Source organism: Porites lutea, chromosome 11 (assembly GCF_958299795.1).
Source record: "Porites lutea chromosome 11, jaPorLute2.1, whole genome shotgun sequence".
Lineage (NCBI taxonomy): Eukaryota > Metazoa > Cnidaria > Anthozoa > Scleractinia > Poritidae > Porites > Porites lutea.
In genome coordinates this window covers 9,333,691-9,358,710 of record NC_133211.1, presented here as the reverse complement: position 1 = coordinate 9,358,710, position 25,020 = coordinate 9,333,691, and the positions used below count along the sequence as shown (strand labels likewise).

Sequence of the window (25,020 nt, the reverse complement as noted above, 5' to 3'; positions counted from 1 at the left end):
TAGTGAAATTAATTTTACACTACTTTCAGACAGTTTTCAAATACTGGTTATCTTTAAGCCAAATAGTTGACTTTGACATACACTACAATAGTGTTCTACACTTAGACAAAATTCTAGATCGAATCTCAAATACTATAGTATTCTACACTTAGTCAAAAATCTACATCGAATCTCAAATACTATAGTATTCTACACTAAGTCAAAATTTTACTACACTTGCAAATACTATAGTATTCTACACTTAGTCAAAATTTTACTACACTTTCAAATACTATAGTGTTCTACACTTAGTAAATGCTATAGTGTTCTATACTTAGTCAAAATTCTAGATCGAATCTCAAATACTATAGTGTTCTACACTTAGTCAAAATTCTACATCGAATCTCAAATACTATAGTGTTCTACACTTAGTCAAAATTCTAGTTCGACTTTCAAATACTATAGTGTTCTACACTTAGTAAATGCTATAGTGTTCTATACTTAGTCAAAATTCTAGATCGAATCTCAAATACTATAGTGTTCTACACTTAGTCAAAATTCTACATCGAATCTCAAATACTATAGTGTTCTACACTTAGTCAAAATTCTAGTTCGACTTTCAAATACTATAGTGTTCTACACTCAGTCAAAAATAGCACTCGAGATCAGACAAACGTTTCAATAAAGTTTATTTATTCAACAACTGTTGTAACGTCTTGTGAATCTAGAAGGAAAACACTGATGTTTTCAAGCTTGTCCTTTAGTTCAGTAAATCTTCAGAGCGCTGCAACTGAAACGAAAAAGAAATCAAATTAGCAACTGTTTTGTCCAACAAATTTCACGTCTTGAACATTCAACACGGGATTCGCATAAATTACAACTAATAAAAATTCTCAGCACGATTTTGAATTACAATCAAATCAATGTATGTAAATCAAAACAAGAATATTAAAACAAAAAGTGAATTATACTTCAAAAACGTTTGTGTAACACAAGAAAGGTATAAAATCCTTCTGAAGACAAATTTTTGAAGCGTAAACTGTCTTTAAATATTCTTTGAGTTGCGAACGTTGTTTGTTGTGTTTTGAAATTAATTCACAAATAAGGTAACATTCAGCACGTGGAATGAATAAATTATGACTACACAATGCGATTCACTGAGAACGATAGACCCTGTACCTACTTCTAGGATAATTTTGCTCCTCTTTCTCAGGCAACGCTTGCGTGGCCTAGTGGATAAGTTCACTTTCTTTAAATTAAACACATGGCGGCCGCTTCCCCCCCTGCCGCCGTTTAATTTAATTTGAGTGACTTATGAAGGGGATTCAGCCCTCGGTTGAACCCCCGCCAGCGGGCCGTTTTGCTTTTTTTTTCTTCACCTTCTAAGAAAAATTTTGACTATAACTTTTTTTCCTAGATTTTTTCTTCTTTTAAACGACCATAGAATTCAAAAAATAAATTTGAACTCTTCGGTTGCGTAAGAGAAGGAAAAAATCCAGGAAAAAAAATTAAGTCAAAATTTCTCTAAGACGATGAAGAAAAAAAGCAAAACTGCCCACCAACGAAGGATCAACCGGAGGCTGAGCTCCCTCCATAAATCACTCAATTTAAATTACACGACGGCAAGAGAGAAGCGGTCACCATGTGTTTAATTTAAAGAAAGCGAACTTACCCACTAGGCCACTATGAGCTATATCGTTATCAGTGTAAACGAAAATTAAACTTCTAACAGATATCTCCTATTACAGGCAGCCCAAGTGATCAACTACCTTCCTATTTTTTTCTTTTTCTCAGTTTATTTTATTTTTAATTAACAAACAGCGGAGAAATGGAAACTAGTTTAAAAAGGAAAAGAAAAAAAAAACAGTCTTTTCTTCAAAAAATTGTATCAATTTTGAGCACGTGATTCGTATGTTTGCTTTCAGATTTAGAGTTTGTGTTAATTACCTAAAAACAAGAAAATGCCTTCGATTCAAAATACAAAAGCTACTAAAAATTTTTATCTCTGACTTAACTTACAAGATGTGTTTGAAGAAAACGTCAAGGACACAGGTCAATGCTTTAGGGAAATGTCCATCTAAAATATCGTCAGTCTATGAATTTAACACTTCACTTAAAAATAGCATTCTTATTTTTAGCAAAACCAGTTTTGTTTTAGGGTGCAAAAATGCGATGCCGAAACATTTTTCTAAGCAGCTGAGCTTACTGGGTTGCATGAACTTAGAATGAACACAATATACAAAAAATGCGCTACAAGCGAACTGAAAACACATGGCCTCTGTATCCAGTGCAATTTTGCTGTGCATGCAAGATTACTTTAGTCAGTACAATCGATGCAGATAGTTCATGATTTTCGTCAAAAATTTGAAATTTCTTCTCGTTCTTATTTTCTTTCAAAAAGACCTTGACATGCTGTTTAATAATGCCCTAAATACGAAAAAAAGGCTTTCTAGACTACACAAATCTTGTTTTAACATAGTAAGAAAACCTCCATTTTTCCAAAGGGGTTAACCCATGATTTTCGTCCAAACCTTGAAATTTCTTCTGCGTCTCATTTCCTCTGAAAGAAGGCTTTGTAGACTACAAAAATGTCATTTTAAAATAGTGTGAAAGTGTCCATTTTTCCAAAGAGGTTAACCCATAATTTTCGGCAAAAACTTGATAGTTCTTCTGAGTCTTAAAATCTTTGAAAAAGACCTAGATATGATGTTTAATAACGTTCTAAATGGAAAAAAAGGCTTTCTAAACTACACAAATGTCATTTTAAAATAGTGTGAAAATGTCTATTTTTCCACAGGGGTTAACCCTTGGCTTTCCTCAAAAATTTGAAATTTCTTGCGAGTCTCATTTTCTTTGAAAAAGACCTAGACATGATGTTGAATAATGTTCTAAATGGGAAAAAAAGGCTTTTTAGACTACAAAAATGTCATTTTAACATAGTAAGTTGACTTCTCCAAAGAGGTTAACCCATGATTTTCCACAAAAATTTGAAAGCTCTTCTGCGTCTCATTTTCTTTGAAAAGGATCTAGACAAGATGTTTAATGATGTTCTAAATGGGAAAAAAGACTTTCTAGACTATTAAAGTGTCACTTTAAAATTGTGTGAAAATGTCCATTTTTCCAAAGCGGTTAACCCTGGACCTTCCTCAAAAATTTGAAATTCTTCTGAGTGTCATTTTCTTTGAAAAAGACCTACACATGATATTGAATAATGTTCTAAATGGGAAAAAAGGCTTTTTAGACAACAACTTTTCATTTTAAAAAAGCAAGAAAATGTCCATTTTTCCAAAGGGGTTAACCATTGATTTTAGTCAAAATTTTTAAACTACTTCTGAGTTTCAAAATCTCTCTAAAAGACCAAGATATGATCTTCTCAAACTCATTAATAATTCATAAAGAAAATTCAAAGGAAATTAATGTTTAATGAGTGTCTGGATATCAGATGAAAAATTGCTCATTTTTGCATCCTTAATTTCTCCTTCAAAAATGATTTTGTTTGAGAAGAAATATCAAACATTCGACACAGTGTTTCATCACCAGATGAAACACCTCGAAGTTCGTCAAAAATACTCCGCTGCGCGTCGTATTTTCAACTCTCTTCTCGGTGTTTCATCCGGTGATGAAACACTGCGTCTCATGTTTGATTTATTACTTTAATAACGTTCTAAATGGGAAAAAGAGGCTTTCTAAACTACACAAATGTCATTTTAAAATAGTAGTAAAATGTCCATCTTTCCCAAGGGGAAAGGATTTCTTCCGAATTTAATTTTCATTGAAAAAGGCCTTGGTATGATGTACGATGATGATCTAGATAGGAAAAAAGCTTTCTAGACTACAAAAAGGTAATTTTAACATAGTGGGAAATGTCCATTTTTCTAAAGGGGTTAACCCATGATTTTTTGTCAAAAATTTGTAAGTTCTTTTAAGTGTCATTGTCTTTGAAAAAGACCTGGACATGATGTTTAATAATGTTCAAAATGGAGAAACAAGGCTTTCTAGACTACAAAAATGTTATTTTAACACAGTGGGAAAATGTGCATTTTTCCAAAGGGGTTAACCCACGATTTTCATCAAAAATTTGAAATTTCTTCCGAGTTTCATTTTCTTTGAAAAAGACCTAGACATGATGTTGAATAATGTTCTACATGGGAAAAAAAGGCTTTTTAGACTACAAAAATGTCATTCTAAAATAGTGTAAAAATGTCCGTTTTTCCAAAGGGGTTAACCCATGATTTTCCACAAAAACTTCAAAGTTATTCTAAGTCCCTAAATCTCTGAAAAAGACCTAGACATGATGTTGAATAATGTTCTAAATGGGAAAAAAGGCTTTTTAGACTACAAAAATGTCATTTTAATATGGTAAGAAAATGCTCACTTCTCCAAAGAGGTTAACCCATGATTTTCCACAAAAATTTCAAAGTTCTTTTGCGTCTCATTTTCTTTGACAAAGATCTATACATGATGTTTAATGATGTTCTAAATGAGTAAAAAGAATTTCTAGACTACAAAAGTGTCATTTTAAAATAGTGTGAAAACGTCCATTTTTCCAAAGCGGTTAACCCTTAACTTTCCTCAAAAATTTGAAATTCTTCTCAGTCTCATTTTCTTTGAAAAAGACCTACACATGATATTGAATAATGTTCTAAATGGGAAAAAAGGCTTTTTAGATAACAATATTTCATTTTAACATAGTAAGCAAATGTCCATTTTTCCACAGTGGTTAACCCATGATTTTCCACAAAAATTTGAAAGTTCTTCTGAGTCTCAAAATCTCTGCAAAAGAACTAGATATGATGTTTAATAATGTTCAAAATTGGAAAAAGGGCTTTCTAGACTGCAACAATGTCATTTTAAAATAGTGTAAAAATGTCCGTTTTTGCAAAGGAGCAAACCCATGATTTTCCACAAAAATTTGGAAGTTTTTTTGCGTCTCATTTTCTTTCAAAAAGACCTAAAAATGATGTTGAATAATGTTCTAAATGGGAAAAAAGGCTTTCCAAACTACAAAAGTGTAATTTTAAAATAGTGTGAAAATGTCCATTTTTCCAAAGAGGTTAACCCGTGATTTTCCACAAAAACTTGAAAGTTCTCCTGAGTCTCAAAATCTCTCAAAAAGACCTAGATATGATGTTTAATAACGTTCTAAATGGGAAAAAAGGCTTTCTAAACTTCACAAATGTCATTTTAAAATAGTGTGAAAACGTCCATTTTTCCACAGGGGTTAACCCATGATTTTCCACAAAAATTTGAAATTTCTTCCAAATTTAATTTTCTTTGAAAAAGGCCTTGGTATGATGTTTGATGATGTTCTAGATAGAGAAAAAACGTTTTCTACACTTGGTCATTTTAAGATAGTAGTAAAAGATCCATCTTTCCAAGGGGGTTAACCCATGATTTTAGTCAAAAACTTGGAATTTCTTCCGAATTTAATTTTCTTTGAAAAAGGCCTTGGTATGATGTAAGATGATGTTCTAGATAGAAAAAAAAAGCTTTCTAGACTACAAAAAAGCAATTTTAACATAGTGGGAAATGTCCATTTTTCTAAAGAGGTTAACCCATTATTTTTCTCAAAACATTGTCTTTGAAAAAGACCTGGATATGATGTTTAATAATGTTCAAAATGGAGAAACAAGGCTTTCTTGACTACAAAAATGTCATTTTAACACAGTGGGAAAATGTGCATTTTTCCCAAGGGGTTAACCCGTGATTTTCCTCAAAAATTTGAAATTCTTCCGAGTCTCAGTTTCTTTGAAAAAGACCTAGATATGATGTTTAATAATGTTCAAAATGGGAAAAAGGGCTTTCTAGACTACAACAATGTCATTTTGAAATAGTGTAAAAATGTCCGTTTTTGCAAAGGAGCAAACCCATGATTTTCCACAAAAATTTGAAAGTTTTTTTGCGTCTCATTTTCTTTCAAAAAAGACCTAAAAATGATGTTGAATAATGTTCTAAATGGGAAAAAAGGCTTTCTAGACTACAAAAGTGTAATTTTAAAATAGTGTGAAAACGTCCATTTCTCCAAAGAGGTTAAGGCGGCTGAACACAGTTTTGGCAGCTTCTGAGTATAGGTCATTTGCCAAATTGTGGCAGGAGAAAGGTTGCAGCTCACAAGCTGAAACTTGGCAAGTGAAAAATATACTGATGAAAGAGTTTGACTGACAGGTAAAATTTGACGTTTTCGTAGTTTCCATGGCAACGTGAACGATTAAATACAACCTTAAAATTTCACCGTTACTCAGTTTACATAAAATTCTCTCATTAGATTTTCCCATAAACTCGCACACAGCTTACTATAATTAATTATTACCATTTGAGACTTATTTGACCAAATTTTAACAGAGGGGTTTTTAGATAATCAAGAATATAATTCTACCGTAATTATTAAATGTGTTACAAAATTCGTCTGTTCAACTTCCATTTTAAAGTTCTCATCATTTAAAATACGATAAAAGTAAAAATTTTGCCAAATATCACAAAATTTTATAGAGTAGATTTTGAGAAATCGTCGTCTGTGTACCAATGCTTTTTTCGCCGCCATGTTTGTTTGTCTAATTTAAAATACGCGCTACCGCTGACCGCCCGCAAAACTGTGTTCAGCCACCTTAACCCGTGATTTTCCACAAAAACTTGAAAGTTCTCCTGAGTCTCAAAATCTCCCAAAAAGACCTAGATATGATGTTGAATAATGTTCTAAATGGGAAAAAAGGCTTTCTAGACTACAAAAGTGTAATTTGCAAAGGGGCAAACCCATGATTTTCCACAAAAATTTGAAAGTTTTTTGCGTCTCATTTTCTTTCAAAAAAGACCTAAAAATGATGTTGAATAATGTTCTAAATGGGAAAAAAGGCTTTCTAGACTACAAAAGTGTAATTTTAAAATAGTGTTAAAACGTCCATTTTTCCACAGGGGTTAACCCATGATTTTCCACAAAAATTTGAAATTTCTTCCAAATTTAATTTTCTTTGAAAAAGGCCTTGGTATGATGTTTGATGATGTTCTAGATAGAGAAAAAACGTTTTCTACACTTGGTGACTTTAAGATAGTAGTAAAATGTCCATCTTTCCCAAGGGGTTGACCCATGATTTTAGTCAAAAAATTGGAATTTCTTCCGAACTTAATTTCCTTTGAAAAAGGCCTTGGTATGATGTAAGATGATGTTCTAGATAGAAAAAAAAAAAGCTTTCTAGACTACAAAAGTGTCATTTAAAATAGTGTGAAAACGCCCATTTTTCCAAAGCGGTTAACCCTCATCTTCAAAAATTTGAAATTCTTCTCAGTCTCATTTTCTTTGAAAAAGACCTACACATGATATTGAATAATTTTCTAAACGTGAAAAAAGGCTTTTTAGACAACAATATTTCATTTTAACATAGTAAGAAAACGTCCATTTTTCCACAGGGGTTAACCCATGATTCCCCACAAAAATTTGAAAGTTCTTTTGAGTCTCAAAATCTCTGAAAAGACCTAGATATGATGTTTAATAATGTTCAAAATTGGAAAAAGAGCTTTCTAGACTGCAAAAATGTCATTTTAAAATAGCGTGAAAATGTCCGTTTTTGCAAAGGGGCAAACCCATGGTTTTCCACAAAAATTTGGAAGTTTTTTTGCGTCTCATTTTCTTTCAAAAAGACCTAAAAATGATGTTGAATAATGTTCTAAATGGGAAAAAAGGCTTTCCAGACTACAAAAGTGTAATTTTAAAAAAGTGTGAAAATGTCCATTTTTCAACAGGGGTTAACCCATGATTTTCCATAAAAATTTAAAATTTCTTCCAAATTTAATTTTCTTTGAAAAAGGCCTTGGTATGATGTTTGATGATGTTCTAGATAAGGAAAAACGTTTTATAGACTACAAAAAGGTCATTTTAAGATAGTAGTAAAATGTCCATCTTTCCCAAGGGGTTAACACATGATTTTTTTAAAAATTTGTAAGTTCTTTTAAGTGTCATTGTCTTGGAAAAAGACCTAGACATGATGTTGAATAATGTTCTACATGGGAAAAAGGGCTTTTTAGACTACAAAAATGTCTTTTTAACATAGTAAGTTGACTTCTCCAAAGAGGTTAAGCCATGATTTTCCACAAAAATTTGAAAGTTTTTCTGCGTCTCATTTTCTTTGAAAAAGATCTAGACATGATGTTTAATGATGTTCTAAATGGGAAAAAAGACCTTCTAGACTACAAAAATGTCATTTTAACATAGTAAGAAAATGTTCACTTCTCCAAAGAGGTTAACCCATGATTTTCCACAAAAATTTCAAAGTTTTTCTGCGTCTCATTTTCTTTGAAAAAGATCTAGACATGTTTAATGATGTTCTAAATGGGAAGAAAGACCTTCTAGACTACAAAACTGTCATTTTAACATGGTAAGAAAATGTTCACTTCTCTAAAGAGGTTAACCCATGATTTTCCACAAAAATTTCAAAGTTCTTCTGCGTCTCATTTTCTAAAATTGTAAAAAAAAAAAAAATGTAAATTGTTATTTGTTTAGCCATGGATCACTAAGGAGTTCATAAGAACTCGTTGAAACGTGTCCGTGCGTTCCAGATCGAATTGGAATTTGAAAGTGTTGGTTTTTAAGGAGAGGGGAAAACTGGAGTACCCGGAGAAGAACCTCTCGGAGCAAGGGAGAGAACCAACAACAAACTCAACCCACATATGGCGTCGACGCCAGGATTCGAACCCAGGCCACATTGGTGGGAGGCGAGTGCTCTCACCACTGCGCCACCCTTGCTCCCAGACATGATGTTTAATGATGTTCTAAATGGGAAAAAAGGCTTTATAGACTACAAAAGTGTCATTTTAAAATAGTGTGAAAATGTCCATTTTTCCAAAGCGGTTAACCCTTAACTTTCCTCAAAAATTTGAAATTCTTCTGAGTCTCATTTTCTTTGAAAAAGACCTACACATGTTCTAAATGGGAAAAAAGGCTTTTTAGACAACAAGATTTCATTTTAACATAGTAAGAAAATGTCCATTTTTCCACAGGGGTTAACCCATGAGTCTCATTTTCTTTCAAAAAACACCTATACATGAATAATAAACGGAAAAAAGACTTTTTAGACTACAAAAATGTCATTTTAACATTGTAAGACAATGTTGACTTCTCCAAAGAGGTTACCCCATGATTTTCCACAAAAATTTGAAAGTTTTTCTGCATCTCATTTGCTTTCAAAAAGATCTAGACATGATGTTTAATGATGTTCTAAATGGGCAAAAATACTTTCTACACTACAAAAGTGTCATTTTAAAATAGTGTGAAAAGGTCCATTTTTCCAAAGGGGTTAACCCTTGATTTTCCTCAAAATTTGAAATTTCTTCTGAGTCTCATTTTCTTTCAAAAAAGACCTAGACATGAATAATAAATGGCAGAAAAGACTTTTTAGACTACAAAAATGTCATTTTAACATAGTAAGAAAGTGCTGACTTCTCCAAACAGGTTAACCCAAAACAAAACTTTGAAATTCTTCCGAGTCTCATTTTCTTTGAAAAAGACCTTGAAATGATGTTTAAAAATGCTTTTATGGGGAAAATGGGCTTTCTATACAACAAACACGTCATTTTAACACAGTGGGAAAATGTCCATTTTTCCAAAGGGGTTAACCCATGATTTTCGTCAAAAATTTAAAATTTCTTCTGATTTTAATTTCTTTGAAAAAAGGTCTTGGTATGATATTTGATGATGTTCAATATTTCAATAATACTTCATTTTAAGGACGGTGCCCAGTAATGGGAAGTATGTTTTCCCAGATAATGACTATGTGAGACAAGTAGATCATATCAGGGGCTACTGAAATCCAAAAAGAAAACTGGGGGTAACCACGCATTTTTCAGAGATAACTGCGCCTCAATATGGAGAAAGACGCTGAATAGGCGTTTTTTTTTTTAAATAAAAAGTTATTTTTTCCCAAAATTTCAGATTGTACACGTGAACTGGCACAAATGCAACGATAATTGTAACAAGGTTTCAAAATAGGCAACAAATGATACCATAACAACTGCTCTTTATACGTCTTTTTTTGAAATATCAGCACAACTGGGAAGTTATCAGCAGTTACCCCTCTCCAGGCGTTTGCCTCAAAAATAGTGTAAACGACATTTTCCCCGAACCAAAAATTGATCGTTTGCTGAGTAGGCTTATTACTTTCATTTGGTAAGATAAAAAGTGGGGGTTACCACGCGTTTTTAGAAGTTAAATTGGTTGATTTCGACCTTAACTTAATCGCTCTTGGGGTTATTTACAATTTTCCCCATCCCCTCCCCGGTCAGTTTCACTATTGCTTCACTCAACGCGAAGTACTCTGGGATATCCACAATGGCTAACAGTCAGAGAAAACAACAACACACGGAGGAGGGCAAAAACAGAAAGTGAAGCAGGACATTTCATGGACTCTAAGGAAAACAAATTATACTATTTCATTCAACTGGAGCTTCTCCGTCTCAAACATTTAACAAAAATGTTTGGAGAAGAGCAATCTCCAAGGTATTAGAGATTAGTTGCAGCGCACATAAAGTAGTATGGCGAGCTCAAGATCCACGGCTGGTGCTGTAAACAAACTACTGTACTGTAGTGGAAAATAGTCGATAGGGACTCTAAGACATGTACTCCTTCAATCGTTTACTTACCTATACATCTCCTCAAGACTTTTTGACTGTAGATGCAATATGGATTGTAAACCTTCTATCGTTTTTTTAATCATTTTACCGGGTACCTCGATCGAATATGTTATTAAACTTGCACACATTCAATGAGCTTATATCTGTGCTTTGCGCTATCTCTTTCGGGCTTTGCGACAAGTGTCACATGACATAAATGATTTGCATAGACTCAAGTTCCATACATGTGCTCTCTTTAAAAAAAGCTGAATAGTGTGAAAGTAGTTGTGCCGAATGCGTTTATGTACCCTGATCATATATACACTGGGCTATAATGATCATTTTATATATTTCGTTTTGATTTTTTTTTACTCTAGCATTCTGTGTCATGATCATTCACTATTTTTCGTTTCTAAATGTTAATTTTAAACTTAACAGTGTCTGTTAAACCTAAGAAAGTCTTAGGATGGAAATACTTCAGTTTATTTTACCTTCCATCTTTAGTTTGTAAACAGCGAAATGGCAGCTATGTCTAAATGTCCAGATTACGTATGGCGTGAAATTGAACCTTAAGAAATACTATCTACACGACAAGCTGTCAATGTGTCAATAATTTCAAGGCTTAGTAATGCCAAAATGCTTAAATAACAATGATAATGGTAAAAAGCATAACAACTTTTTATCATTTTTTCCACGATGAAAGCGTTTCCTTTGCGGTACGCAACTATTTGTGAAGCTGTGATCTCGTGAATTCAAACAACCTTGTGATAGTTTTTTTCTTGTTTGTTCAACAAATAAAAGCCTTGGACTCTCAATAAAAGGGACATCTGTATGTACTCGAACACTTTAAGTCTACCTTCTGGTGAATAATTACATAAAATCTTACAAAATTAAAGAAATATTCGGGAAAGTGTTTATAGCCGATTACTCGATAAAACGCGAAGGACGCGAGTTAAAGGTAAGCTTGCAGTTTCTCGATTAAGCGGAGGACTTAGAGCTATTTTCCTTCTTATTTACTGATCCTTGCCTATTAAGGGATTTGTTAATACCCAAGCCCTAAGCGTAGCATCTCGAAGCAATAACTTTTGATGTTTTAGAATTGACTTTTGTTTGACTATAAAAATGTTCAGTCAGATCGATCATACGTAGAAATAGCAACATGCACATACTTCTTCGGTTTCCAAAGAACTGACAAGGTAGATAGAAATTATTTTTCATCTGTTGAAAAACGACGCATCGTTTCCACAAGAAATAACTCGAACCTCCCAGACTTACAGGAGACAAAATCAGTCCGCCTGTCCTGCGTGTTTCCCATTTCTGTCGCATTGCGCGCGACTACTTTGGCATGCGCAAAAAATGTGCGCAGTAACAATAGTGGGCACCGTCCTTAACATAGTAAGAAAATGTCCATTTTTCCACAGGGGTTAACCCATGATTTTCCACAAAAATTTGAAAGTTCTTCCGAGTCTCATTTTCTTTCAAAAAGACCTAGATGGGGAAAATGGGTTTTCTAGACAATAAACATGTCATTTTAACACGGTGGGAAAATGTCCATTTTTCCAAAGGGGTTAACCCATGATTTTTGTCAAAGATTTAAAATTTCTTCTGATTTTAATTTTCTTTGAAAAAAGGCCTTGATAAAAAAAGACTTTCGAGGATACAAAAATGTCATTTTAACATAGTGGGACAATGTCTCTTTTGCCAAAGGCATTAACTCATGATTTTCACCAGAAATTTGAAATTTCGTCTGAGTCTCTTTTTCTTTGAAAAAGACCTGGACATGATGTTTGATGATGTTCTTAATAGGAAAAGGCTTTCTTGACTACAAAAATATCATCTTAACAGAGTGGGGCAATGTTCATTTTTCCAAAGGGCTTAACCCATAAATTTCAACAAAAATTTGAAATTCTTGTGAGTGTCATTTTCTTTGAAAAAGACCTGGACACAGGCTTTTAGCCAGACATTGAAAACTGGGCGTCCAGAAGGCATGTTTTTCCAAAACGTATAAGAGATTAGGTGAATTTTCCTTGTGTTTCTTCCAAAAATGGGCGTCCATAGGACGGTGGACACCCTTCTGGCTAAAACCTTGCCTGGACATGATGTTTAATAACGTTCTTAATAGGAGAACGGCTTTCTGGACAACAAAACGTCATTTTGTAGTATTCCAAATTTAATTTTCTTCCAAAAAGGCCTTGGTATGATGATTTATGATGTTTTAGATATCATGATGTTCTGCACATAGCAGTCGGTATAGTACATTTGGTGAATTCAAAGCACTCTGCATAGTAAGTACAATAAAAAAAATCGGTGCAATCAGAGTACTCTGTACAATCCATGCTGTCTACAGTTGATATAGTCAGCACAATAGGTAAGTTCAGAGAGCTCTTATAGTAAGTACAATCAATATTGTCAGTGCAATCAATACAATGAGAACAATCGATACAGTCAGTGTAATCGGTTTACTCCGTACAATCCACGCAGTCTCCAGTCGGTATAGACAATACAATGGATGAAGACAGTCCGCACAGTTAGTTCATTTGACGCCGTTAGCACAATCGACAGGGTGCAGTCTGCTTAGTCCGTTTAGCCAAACAAGTCCACATAGCAAGTAAAGTTGTTGCAGACAAAAAATGTCATTTCATCATAATTGAAAAATGTCCATTTCGCGAAAGGGGTTAACCCATGATTTTCGTCAAAAACTTGAAATTTCTTCTGAGTCTCAGTTTCTTTGAAAAGGACCTAGACACGATGTTCAATAATGCTCTTAAGAGGAAAATAGACTTTCTAGACAAGAAATGCACTTTAACACAGTGGGAAACGTCCATTTTTCGAAAGGGGTTAACCCATGATTTTGGCCAATAATTGGAAATTTCTTCTTAAGTTGTTTTTCTTTAAAAAAAAAGGCCTTTATATTATATTTGATGATGTTCCAGAAAGAAACGAGGTCTTTCTAGACTTAAAAAATGTCATTTTAGGATAATCAAAAAGCATTTTTCTAAAGAATTTGGTCAAATTTTCTTTGAGTTTGTTTTTCTTCGAAAAAAACGTGATGACGTTCTAGATAGAAAAGAAGGCTCTTTAAACAATAAAAGTGTCATTTGAAAATAGTCAGAAAATTAGCAATTTTTCAAGGGGGTTAACCCACGATTTTGATCAAAAAACTAAAATTTTGTCTGAGTCTCCTTTTCATTCAAAAGAGTTTGACATGATGCTTGATAATGTCTTGAGTACAAAAAAAGGCTCTCTGGACAATAAAAAGGTCGTTTTAACCTAGTCGAAAAAATAGAATTGTTCGCATGGGTTTAACGGATGATTTTAGTCAAAAATTTGAAATTTCTTCCGAGTCTCTTTTTCCTTGAGAAAGACTTGGACCAGTGTTCAACAATGTTCTAAATAGAAAGGAAGGCTTTACAGACAACAAAAATGTCACTTTATCATGATTGAAAAAATTGCATTTTTCCAAACGAAAAGTAACTGAGGATTTTTCTATTAAAAGGGGTTAACCATTGACTTTATTGAATATTTTGAAATTTCGTCCTGTTTTTTTTTTTTTTTTTATTCAGAAAGACTTAGGTATGATGTTTGATGATGTTCTAGATAGAAGGAGGCTTTCTTGACTATAAGTGTCATTCTAACATTATAAAAAAATAGCATTTTTTAAAGGGGTTAAATCATGATTTTAATTAAAAAATTGAAATTTCTTCCGAGTTTGTTTTTCTTTGAAAAGGACTTGGATAAGATGCTTAAGGATCTCCTAGATAGAAAAGGAAAAGGAGTTAACCCATGAATTAAGTCAAAAAATTTTAAACTTCTTCCGCATTTTTTCTTCCAAAAAACCTTGATATGATGCTTGATGATGTTCTAGATAGAAAAAAAAATTTTTTAAGACTACAAAAAGGTCATTTTAAGATAGTAGTAAATCCCCATCTTCCCAAAGGGGTTAACCCATGATTTTCGTCAAAAATTTGAAATTTCTTCCGAATTTAATTTTCTTCGCACAAGGTCTTGGTATGATGTTTGATGATGTTCTACATAGAAAAGAAGACTTTATAGCCTACAAAAATGCCACTTTATCACAGTCAAAAAATAAGCATTTTTCTTGGGGGGGGGGGGGATTAATCATGATTTTGGTCAAAAATTTGAAATTTCCTCCGAGTTTTTTTTAAAGACTTAGATATGACGCTTCATGATGTTCTAGAGAGAAAAGAGGGCTTTCTAGACTATAAAAAGGTCATTTTAACATTGTCGAAAAATATGGAGTTCACCCATGATTTTAGTCAAAAATTTGAAATTTCTTCTGAGTCTGTTTTTCTCTTAAAAAGACTAAGATATGATGCTTCATGATATTCTAGATTGAAAAGAATGCTTTCTAAACTATAAAACTATCATTTTTAAAATAAAAGGCCTTGATGAACTAGAATTTAAAAAAATGACAATTTAACATCGTCGAAAAATTTGTATTCTTCCTAAAAAGGTTAACTCATGACTTTGGTAAAAAATTTGAAATTTCTTCTGAATTTTTTTTTTAAAAAGAGAATAAGACATTAGGCTTGATAATCTCCTCCATAGAAAAGAAGGCTTTATAGACTATAAAGATGTCACTTTATCAAAGTGGATCTTCCAAGTTATTTTTTCTTTCAAAAACGCCTTGATATGATGTTTAATGATGTTCCAAATAGAAAAGAAGTCGAATTCGAGACTATAAAAAAGTCATTTTAACATACTCGAAAAAAAAGTATTTTTCTAAACGGGTTGACTATTGATTTTGGACAAAAACTTGAAGATTCTTTTGAGTCTGTTTCTTTTGGGGGACTAAAACATGATGTTTGATGAGATAGAAAAGAAGGCTTTCTAGACTATAACATTAAGTGTCATTCTAACATTGTGCAAAAAATTAGCATTTTTTCAAATGGGTTAACTCATGATTTTGATTACAAAATTGAAATTTCTTCAGAGTTTGTTTTTCTTTGAAAAGGACTTAGATATGATGATTGAAGATCTCCTACATAGAAAAGACGGCTTTATAGACCACAGAAATGCCACATTATCATAGTTGAAAAACTGGTATTTTTCCAAAAGAATTAACCCACGAATTATGTCAAAAATTTCAAACTTCTTCCGAATTTTTTTCTTCCACAAGACCTTGATATGATGCTTCATGATGGTCTAGATTGAAAAAAGTCTTCTAGACTACTAACATGTTAGTTTGACATAATGAAAAAATAGCACTTTTTCAAAGGGGTTAACCCATGATTTTGGTCAAAAAACTGAAATTTCTTGTGAGTCAGTTTTTCTTGGAAAAAGACTTAGACATGATGTTTACTGATGTTCTAAATAGAAATGAAGGCTTTATAGACTACAAAAATGCCACTTAATCACAGGCAAAAAAGAATTTTTCTAAACGGGGTTAACCCATGATTTTAGTGCATAATTTGAAATTACTTTTGAGTCTCTTTTTCATTCAGAAAGACTTAGATCTGATGTTTGATGACGTGCTAGGTAGAAAAGAAGGCTTTCTGGACCACAAAAATGTCATTTTAACAAAGCAGAAAAATGAGCAATTTTCCAGTGGGGTTAAATCATGATTTTTTCAGGACGTTCTAGAGAGAAAAGAAGGCTTTCTGGACTATAAAAAAGGTTATTTTAACATATTCGAAAAATATGGAGTTCACCCACGATTTTAGTCAAAATTTGAAATTTCTTCTGAGTCTGTTTTTCCCTGAAAAAGACTTGGATATAATGCTATCAAACTGTTTTTGTCTTTTTTGATGTGATGTTTGATGATGATCTAGACTATAAAAATGACATTTTAACATCTTCAAAAAATTAGCATTTTTCCAAAAAGTTTAACTCATGACTTTGGTAAAAAATTTGAAATTTCTTCTAAGTTTCTCCTACATAGAAAAGAAGGCTTTATAGACTACAGTGATGTCACCTTATCAAAGTGGAAAAATTTGCATTTTTTCAAAGGCGTTAACTATGACTTTGGTCAAAAATTGAAAATATCTTCTTTTTTTTCAAAAATGCATAAGCTTTATGGAAATTGTTTCTCTTTAGTCATAAGTTTTCATCCCACAGATGTACCGTGATAATAAGAAAATAATAACTTACCCCACTTCATAAGTGGACATTCCATCTTCTCTATGACCACCATTCCCATGACACTTAGTGAATCCTAAACAAAGAAACAAATCATGTGTTTTATCAAAAATGTTCTAATTTTGTGTCAACTATGTTACTCTCTACAAGCTATCACATCCATGGGAATAAAGACATGGGCGGGAGGGAGGGGATGCATTCCATGCATCTGTGGCGGTTAAGTCTGCATTGAGACTTCCCCCAAGCTTTTGGCATTGCTTAATTGTGTCTTGCCATCTTATTCCTTTGCCTTACTCTTGTCTGATCCAGCCCAAGCAGAGCTGGGGAGATAAGAAAGACTTTGCCAATACTCTTGTCCTACCCCACAGTAGGAAAATGAAAGTGTTACAATTAATGGTGTGAAATAGTGTGAAAAATTATTGGACATTTAACAAGTAGATCTGAGTCAAGATAGATGAACGCAGCCATACTAATATTTGGAATATTTATCAAGACCATGAAACAGTGCAAACTGAGCACATAAATAAACTTACCATTGTCTAGTCCAGCCCATCACTGTCTGTCTTCCCCTGAGGTTGCTATCATCTGACGAACAGAACAACAGTTATAATAATGAGAAATGAAAAGTTGCTCATATAGTTAAGGACACAACTTGGGGTGTTCTAGTAGGGGAGATGGTAGACTATGTTTCATACATCTTATTCTATTACATCTTATGCACAAGGAAATCATGAAAAATATTTTTTCTTAAGCCCTCCTCCCCCTGAAAAAAAGAACATTAGCAAAGTGTCTTAACCTGCAGTATACATGTACTGTCAGTGTTAACGGTGAGAGACGCAATTAAGACACATCAAAATTTTGCTGTCGATTCCCGACATTTTTTTAAATTTTGTCTCCTTCCCTAAATGTTTGGATTTCAAACGAATGCTCAATCCCCTCTGCTTCAAAATATTCCGTTATATAAAGAGAAATAATTTGGTAAAAACTTCATGCACCAGACACACATGACATTTAACAAAAGACCTCTTTGTTTTTAACTTCACAAAAACTTGGAGAAAAAAACTCAAAAGGAACTTATCGCAGCATTGGATTTTTTCCTATTTTTTAGGCTTAAATAAAGGACTAATATTTTAAAACAAGATTTTTTGTTTTGAAATGACCCACCCTTCCCTCATTAATTAAAAAAGGTGCTCCATCACAGGGGGGACAGGAAACGTGATCCGTCTGCAATTTTTGTCTTTTTGCTGCACAGATGATTCCACACATTTTTAAACTGGGTGACGCAGGCAGCCCAATAATTAATTATATGTTGCTTAGTTACCTTATTTTCTCATACTTTATTGTACACAAAATATATCATTTAAAATTATAAAATCGGCATCCTATAGTAAGCCATAGCTAACCTGGATTTAATTCATTAGACTGGGGTAGACTGTATTAATTTCAGTTATTATAATTATTAAGACGATTTAAAATGTACATTTGATAAAAGGTAGAAAAGATGGACAAGATGTGGGTAGTTTGCAATTCTTCTTTCATTTTTTGGTAAATGATCTCATTTCTTTGTGGCTTTCTATATTTTCAGAACAAAAGCCCTTTACTCTCACAAAACACCAATCTGAAGGATTTTGTTGATTATAGTCAAATAGCATTTATTGTGGAATAAAATATAATCCTATTTGCTGAATTATAATATTTCACTCACCTCTTTTTGTCAGAAAAAATGACTGTTGATCTTGGAAGAAAAATCATCTTTGGTTTGCTCATCCTACACAAGATTTGATAGAGGAAGGGAAAAAAAGCTTAGAAACCAAGACAACAATAAAAGTAATTGTCATCTGGCACAGATGATTATACTTTAGTTCTGACAAAACCTTTAAATCACTGGGTTTGGATCAGTCAGTATAATATTATCTGGTTAATTGATTAGTCCATACAATTGTACAAGGAAAAAGTCTGAATATTCCCGTTGGACTTTTGTGAATGATTGTTGCTATGTACTCTTTCTTTAAGCTAACTGCTTGTTCTTGTGTGTGTGCATGGTGACTGCTTTTTGGGGGGTGTGGATATAGTACTTTAGCTTGTTCCTCTCTGTGTGCATGGCAAATGCTTTTTTGTGTGTGTGTTGGAATCTTTGGGGGTTGGGGGGTGAATGGTAAACGCTTATTCTCTAGCATGTGCATCAAGTCACTGCCTGGTCCTCTGATCTGTATGCATTGTAACTGCTTTTGTCTTTGGACGTGAATGGAAACTGCTGGTTCATCTGTGTCAGCTTGATAAGTGTTTGTTTTCCTGAGTGTGACTGGTAGCTGCTTGCTCTTTAGTGATTTCACGGGAACTGCTTCTTCTATGTCTGTGTATATAGTAACTTATTGTTTTTTCTGTGTGTATGTTATTTGCTTGTTCTTCTTTCAGGGTGTATTGGTAAATGCTTGTGTGTGTGTGTAACAACTGCTTTTCTCTCTTTGTGAGGATGGTAACTCATTAATTACTGTGTCTGCATGGTAACCACTTGGTCTTTTGTGCACCATGTTAACTGCTTCTTCCTTTGTATATGCATGTCAACTGCTTGTCCTTCTTTGTGTGGATGAGAAATAGATGTTTTTTCAGTGTATGGATGGTAACTGCTTTCTCTTCTGTGTATGGACGCAGAAACTCATGAGGGGTTGAAACATGTAACTCGCATTCAATACTCATGCACCTACACCTATCCCGTAGTCAATGACCGTTGGGGCGCCACAGACGTTGCAACCCTCTCCCTCCATTTTATTTTGTCTTCAGCTTCTCTTACGGCGTGGCAAAACTTCAACTCTGTCCATTCAGCGATGTTGTTTTCCCAACGCTTCTTTTGTCGGCCCCTTCTTCTCCCTCCTTGCACTGTTCCTTGTAAAATCATCTTGGCAAGCCCTGATGATCTTGATACATGCCCAAACCACTTTAACTTGCATTTCTTTACCATGGTTAAGATATCATCATAGGGCCCAATGGCTTGCCTGATTCTGTCTCTGACTGCTTCGTTAGTGATGTGATCTCTGTATGAGATGCCAAGCAGTTTCCGAAAGCATCTCATCTCAGTGGCCTGCAATTTCTTCAGGATGTCCGCTGTCAATGTCCAGGTTTCGCAGGCGTACAATAGTACAGAGATAACTCGGGAGTGCAATAGTCTGATCTTTGAGCTTAGAGAGATATGCTTATCACTCCAGTTGGTCTTCAGCCTTGCTAGGGCTGCTGTTGTCTGTGCAATTCTGAACAGTACTTCAGGCTTGGAACCCTGATCTGTGACGACTGCGCCCGGATACTTGAAGCTATCAACCTCATCCAATTTTTCACCGTTGATTCTGATGTCAATGCTGATACCATTTGTGTTATTGGTCATCAGTTTGGTCTTCTCAGCACTGATTTCCATGCCAAAGGCTACAGAGGTCTTATCCAGGTGATCCACCAGGGAGCCTAGTTCCTCCTCTTTTCCTGCCAGGCCGTCGATGTCAACAGCAAAATGTAACTTGGTAATTGTTCTGCCTCCAATGGTAACTGTTCCTTGGTGATCTTCTAGTGCGTCAGTCATAATTCTCTCCAGAAAGATTTGAAAAGAGTTGGTGAGACTAGACACCCTTGTTTGACTCCGACTGTGGTTCTGAACCAGTCTCCTATGTCACCATTAAAGTATACTGCGCTAATGGCATTGTTGTAGAGGTTTTCAATGACTTGGATCAGGTTGGCGTTGATGTTATAAAGCCTCATAGTAGCTAGACCAAAGGGCTTTATGCCATACTCTGTCAAACACCTTTTTAAAATCAATAAAGACGTGGTAGAGGTCTTGTTGATGTTGGAGGTACCTCTAGCACAGCATCCTGAGATTGAAGATCTGTTCTGTCGTATTGCGACCTGATCGGAAACCTGCCTGTTCTTCTGTGATGATTGATTAACATGATTAATACTCATGAATATTCATTTTTCTTAGTACCATATTTTGAAACCCGTGGCCTCACTGCAGCCTATGCACAAGTTGTTCAAAGTCCTAGGATTTCAAATCCCACGGATAAAAATTTTTCGGTTCCGTGCATGGAGATCATGGGAAGCTACCTGTAACAATTTTTTTGGTCTAATCTGTAAAAATTCATGGGAACCCACTTTCATATTTCGTTTAATTAATGTACAGGAACATGTTGTTCAACATGTTGTTCAGGATATGTCACTGCGAAACTATTTTTCGGTTCCATTATTTTAAGATCATGGTAACAACACGGTACTGAAAATGATTCAATTTTACTGTGAAATACTAAGGGCTTGTTGTTGCATGACTTTCATGTGGGCTAAACGTGGCAACATTGCCAGTAATTTATGAAGATTACATTCCACAATGTTGGGTTTAACAAAGGTTTTTCGCCTATTTTGTTGGCCATTGGGGAGCTTAAGTGATGACAACAGTGAAGTTTACGACTGAAAGTCAAAAAGGCAATAGGTTTTAACAACAACTTTGCACATGCATCACACTTTTTCGTACACTTCTTTACCATCACTGCATGACTACGACGTGAAAGTGCCTAATTTTCTGTTTTGAGCAGGGAAAACAAAGGGCAACAACTTTCTTTTTTTTTCTGAACTTCGATATTCAACTCCAGAAAAATGTTATTTCTGATGAATGAACCCACAAAGAAGGCAGAAATACATATTTTGACAGCACAAGATACAAAAGGCCCTGGGTTCTAGGCCAGGTCCACTATGGGTAGCCTTATAATTACCGGGGGCATAAAAGGCTGCATACTGTATATCACATGTAAATCATCTAGCAATTATGCTTCTGAAGCAACCTTGCTTTGGTTTCTTATTTTTTCTTGTCAACTCTTCTTTGAAGTGTCCATTTTTATTTGGGATAATAGGAAACAGTTAAATTTGGACTCCTGTAAAGATTAATTTTACTAGCAGAAACTGTTGGTCTAATCAAATGATCCAACAAAGATTTTGCTGCATGAGCAGCAGATAAAAGCGATCAAGAAACATTCAACCAAGCACATAAGTTCATGAAGGAAGGCCAATATAGAGGCCCCACCAGGGTAAATTCTGTTAAATGACATGACCCAAAAAGTAGTGACAGAGTGTAAAATGAAATCGCGACAAGAGAAAACCTCCCTCGGCCAAATTGACTGCAAAGCCCAGAATGAGCAACAAAAAACCTTGAGAGGATCACCATGTCTTGATTTGTAAGGTGGAGAGGTAAATGTTATGAGCAAAGTGGCTCATCAGACTGGCGCTTTCCTCTGTAAATGTAGCATGAAGGAACTAGTTCAAAGATACTAGAGTCATCTCCATGAACGGGATGTTAGATGTTAACTGAGAAACTGCAGAACTGTAATGGTTTCTTTACAATGCATTGCTATTCCCCTTAAACAAATTCTGACAAAGACAAAGATTTTTGTTCAATTTCTGACAGTCATGTGAAGCATTTATAACCACCGGCACAAGACATTTTAAAATTCAAACAAGTGACATGGGACCAACTGCACACCAAGTGTGTGCTATAAAACTCACACTTACCATGACATTTTGCATGCTACAAGAAACAAAAGATTTAGAGTGCTGAGTTTCCCGAAACAAAGCCAAGTGAGTCCTTCTTTGTTGTAGCAATTTAATATGCACATATCCATGATCTAAGACATGCTAAGCGTGTCATGCAAGCATGCCATGAGTGTGTTTTCACCACCAGCAGTAAAATCCTGTGGAGGGTCAAATTTGTTCCAGTGAAAGCCTGTAATTTCCTTTTTGGTGTTGCAGCGCTTCAAATTAAATTTTGGCACCACAGACCTCCTTCTCCCCTGACAGGCTTCTAATCTTTGCCTGACAGAAGGTGACCTGTGTTCCTAGATGCTACTTACAATACACTCTGTATATGCTCAGATTTGGAGCCATTAGCTTTTTTTTACTCCCCTTCCCACACTTTTCGCTCTCCTTGGCTTACTATTATCCCTTAAATTACTTTTAAGATATATTCCACTCCGGTTTCTGGGGTGGGCTCCAGAATTTACCAACTACACCACTGCCATCACTGTTGCTTACGCTCCATTATTTTTTTAACATGCACGGGAAAGTAAAGTAAAATTATATCACTTTGTTTATGGAGTTTCACTGGTCAGTTAAGTTACATTTTCATTCCAAATAGTACTTGCAAAAATGAATATTTGGAGGCAGCATGGCCGAGTGGTCAGCCCATCAGACTCCCAATCCGGCAGTCCTGCATTCAAGTCCAACTCTAGCGACTTGCTGGATTTTTTCTCAGTCGTCCCGAGTTCAAATCCTTGGCTATGCTTGTACATGTAAATAGCCAACTGGTTGCCTCCTGCCAGTTGGGGTTTTTAATCCTGTTATGCTGTATTTGAATTATTTGTTTCTAAGTATCTGAGTGGAGTGACTGTAAACTAGCTGGATAAGCTAATTGCACTTTCCACTACACATGTCACACTAGGGAGAATACTTCATAGTAATAGGTGTCACCCTCTTAAAATAAAGGTTATGCATAAACAAGCCTTTAAACGAGCATCAGGCAAAGCAAACATATAAAAGTTACACGTTCCAACCCCTTATGAGTTTCTGATGGATAATAACATGCCTGTTTCTTCTGTGTGAGCATGGTCACTGCATGTTTGGCAACTGCTAAGTTCATGTAGTTTTATTAACAGGGAGTTGGTGTAGTGAGTGCATCGCAGTTGATGTGGTCAATGTAGTCAGTGCAGTCATCGTAATCAGTGTAGTGAGAATTAGTTGGAGTAGTCAGTGTAATACAAAGTAAGTGTTCTGTTGTTTATGGTTATTAGGTGTCAAAAGTGTAGACAATGTGTTCTGACTTATAATAGAATAAGAGCGGTCTCTTACATTGACCTGATCACTCATGGAAATCTATGGGTATGCTCAGTGAATCACCCAAAAGAGGGACAGACCTTAAGTTGTGTAATAACAAAATAACTTACCGGTACTCCATTTTATAAGTTGACACCCCATCCTCTCGATGACCACCATTTCCATGAATAACACCTAAATGGATTTAAACCATGCAAATACTCTCAGTGGCAACCATTTACATGTAAGTAACCACCTGCCATTAATTTTTATTTCCTTTTCTAAATGGAAGCCATGGAAAAAACCTCACAGACTTTTTTGTAATCAACCTCTATCATCAACTTACAGAGCCTTTGAATGCAAGAATTACTTTAATACAACAATGTACATAAATTTCTCAGTAAAAAAGTAAGCTGTCCAGAAACACATCTAGACTACTATCAAATTCATGAGCACTTGTTTTTTTATCTTTGTTTGAAAGGTGAATAGTTTTTAACCATTGCAAGTACTGCAGGGGAAAGTCAACTTTCAGAAGTTACAACTCTCTAATAGCTCCAACAGCCCCTGGACACTGCTCATCTCAAAAGTAATTGTGGTCATTTATATTAATTACTATCTTGTCATTCAACAACAGGCACTTTTGAAAGTGGTACTACATGTACGTATGCCATGGAATGGTGCGAATAACATTCATTCAAGTAGAAGAGTCAAGAAAGATAAACCCAACCTTTTCTCACAAATTTCAAAGTATACATTTGTAGCGGAGCTCCTCGCGCGCGCCAAGCGGAGCACCATGGGTAAGAAAATTTGGTAAACTATCCATGTGAGAAAATTTGGTTATGACGTAGCGTACGCCCGCCCGCCCGCCCGCCCACCCGTACACACGCCTCATGTAAGCCGATGTCAAATGTCACAATAGATCTTGCACAACTCGACTAGCCTCTTAGTTCTGTAAGCCATCCGTATGAGTACGATTAGATTGACAGCTGTCAAAATTAGGCATCCGCTGACAATTATCACATGACTATCTCGCGGGCTCAGATGAAAGACCAGTCGTTTTGCCCCTACATATAAGCTGATATAATAAATTATGTCACACTTACCAATTCAACATAAAAACAAAACTACGCCGGGCAAGGCTGTCAGTTGGCTGACAGTCGTTGAAAGTTATATTGGCAAGCCAAATAAAGGTCAATTGACAGCTGTCAAAATGGGACATGTGCAGACCACTATCAGAAAACTAATAACGTGGGCTCAGGTTCGCTCAGGTACACGATCTGGCATTTTCCACTACATGCCGGACGGATATGTCTTACTCACACTCGTAGTCTGTTAATTTGAATATTCGCCATTCTAATGAAGGTTAATTGACAGCTGTCAAACTAGAGTATATGTTGACCATCATCACCTGAGTGTATCGCGGGCTCATTTGTCTATCCATTGAGGTCACGTAGTGTTTAAAGTTTTGCGCTGATATTTTATTTGATCACGGGCTCAATTCGAAGTCCCATAGCT

General features: G+C 34.9%; 1 long non-coding RNA gene across 1 annotated transcript; it reads right to left on the bottom strand.

Annotated features, from left to right (window-relative positions):
* Positions 1 to 510: 510 nt before the first annotated feature.
* On the bottom strand, positions 511 to 23,829 carry LOC140952920 (uncharacterized). The gene is made up of 5 exons (XR_012167416.1): positions 23,637 to 23,829; positions 18,380 to 18,442; positions 17,208 to 17,259; positions 16,687 to 16,750; positions 511 to 769 (listed from the first exon to the last, which is right to left on the bottom strand). It is a non-coding gene; the product is annotated as an uncharacterized lncRNA (long non-coding RNA).
* Between the last annotated feature and the right edge of the window lie 1,191 nt (positions 23,830 to 25,020).